The sequence below is a fragment of the Pipistrellus kuhlii genome, unplaced genomic scaffold (assembly GCF_014108245.1).
Source record: "Pipistrellus kuhlii isolate mPipKuh1 unplaced genomic scaffold, mPipKuh1.p scaffold_m20_p_8, whole genome shotgun sequence".
Taxonomy (NCBI): domain Eukaryota; kingdom Metazoa; phylum Chordata; class Mammalia; order Chiroptera; family Vespertilionidae; genus Pipistrellus; species Pipistrellus kuhlii.
In genome coordinates, this window is record NW_023425584.1 from 62617811 (window position 1) to 62619756 (window position 1946).

The 1946-nt window shown below is 43.9% G+C and overlaps 1 long non-coding RNA gene across 1 annotated transcript; it reads left to right on the forward strand.

Annotated features, from left to right (window-relative positions):
- The first annotated feature begins 767 nt into the window (after positions 1-767).
- On the forward strand, positions 768-1042 carry LOC123651782. Its single transcript, XR_006740699.1, has 2 exons — positions 768-812; positions 906-1042. It is a non-coding gene; the product is annotated as an uncharacterized LOC123651782 (long non-coding RNA).
- Positions 1043-1946: the final 904 nt, after the last annotated feature.

Genomic DNA, 1946 nt, shown 5'->3' on the forward strand with positions numbered 1-1946 from the left:
GGCAATATATTTCTTTGCATAAATTCAATAAGACTGGTTTGCAATAGTGGTTTTATTAACCAGAAACTTTGACTGGAATATTATGTTTTAAAGAGCCCTGCCTGAACTCTGAAGACTTGAAGCCATTAAGAGTACCATGGAGAGAGTCTGGTATCCTGCTTGGTAGCCCTAAAAACGGCTGGTGCTGGAGCATCAGGCCCATAGCCTACCATCACTGGCGGTTGGTCAGAGTACAAGGGGAGCACTAAGGGCACCTCTGTGTCTCTGTGGGACCCCCACGCACTCTGAGCTGCAACGAGTAGGAGGGCTGAGATGGCCCTTGAAGCCTAGGGCATGGGCCCAGATAAATCCACTACAGGTGAGGACTTCATCTAACTCAGCAGATACTATAGGCAGGCCTGATGGCTTGGCTTTCTTGCCCAAAGGGGCACATTAAGATTCAATCATGAAATTCTGGCAAAAGTAGTCAGTTACCATTCTTGTTATGTTTATGCGAACAATCAGGCCAAATTAAATACAATAGATAAATTGTCTTGATTTGGCTCTTTTGATAAACATGGGGATAATTTTGAGGAGAAAAATTCTATTTCAGTAGAGGTTATTAAAACTGAAATGTTTTATTTCCCTTCCACCAGACCATTTGTTACGCCAGGTCTCACCTCCTTCTGTGCTCAGGCCTCATTGTTCCTCTGACAGACAGTAAGGATCTCTTGGCTCTGAAAGAAACTTCTGACCTGTCTCAGCAGGAAGTAGCTAGAAGAGCCCATCAATGTCCATTTTCCCTAAAAGAATTCAGAGCCAGGATCCTTGAGGTAATATATTAGGCAGATATGAGCAGAGCAAAGACGATGGGCCAACTAGCACTACCAGATGTAATTAAGTCTTTCCATCTTTACCTATGTGAGACAAGGGGACTCCCCAGAAGCAAGAGGGAATGTGGCTGCAGATGAAGCAGCCCGGGAGGCTGCCCTAAAACCAATGGGGCCTCTACATATTCTAGTGACTCTCCCAAACCCTGACCTACCCACCTCACCAGCTTACATGGAAATCCAATCTAGAAAAGCTTAAATTTATAACCAATCTTTACTCAAGTTCTTAGAGGCTTTACAATCCACCCAGAAAGCAGTCCAGAAGCATGTCCAACTTCTGATTCGGTCCATCCTTCCATTCTGGTGATTCTGGGTAAAGAAATTTGCCACACAAGGACGGATTCTATCTGGAAAGGACCATCCCCGCAGCAGTCAAGGTCGACGTGATCCTGACGTGGCTTTTTCACACCTGGCTTAAGACAGCCCAGGCAAAAAAGAGAGTCCATGACTCTTCAGACCCTCTAAAGATTAGTCCTGGCCCTCATTCTGGGCCCTTATCTTATAAACAGGCCCACTGACTTTATTCAGTAGAGAATTCTATCAAGATTATAGTCCTCAATGGTCAATATAACTCCCTTGCCAACAATGACCGAAAAAAGTCAATGATTTGACTCATGTACATAAAACCAGTGGGGAATGAAACATCCATCTTATATAAAAACTACTGTTTGAAATTTTAACCCTGCTATTTGGCTTCTGTAAATGCTAGCTTGCTTAAATAAGGAAAATATGACTAATCCCATTCCAGAGAGGCCATGGACTATACCCTAGAATTGTCAGTGCTGACACCAGAGCAGGCCTTGAGATATGGCCTCATGGTCCCTTCCCAGCTTGTAGGCCTTATTTCCCAGAAGGCCCAGAAGTCTCATTCCAAATTTGGAGACAAAAAAGTAGGAAAAATCTAAATAAAAAAGGTTTCCTCCCTGAGGGGAGGCCCAGAATTTGAAAGGTACATTTTTCTCTGGCCCAGCCCTTAATAAAATGTAACTCCCTTTCTCTAAGCAGGGCTTGTTTTTTTTCCGGTCTTCTGTAACAATGGAAGTTGTCTGAGTGCTGTTCAGTGCCTGGATGTACCCT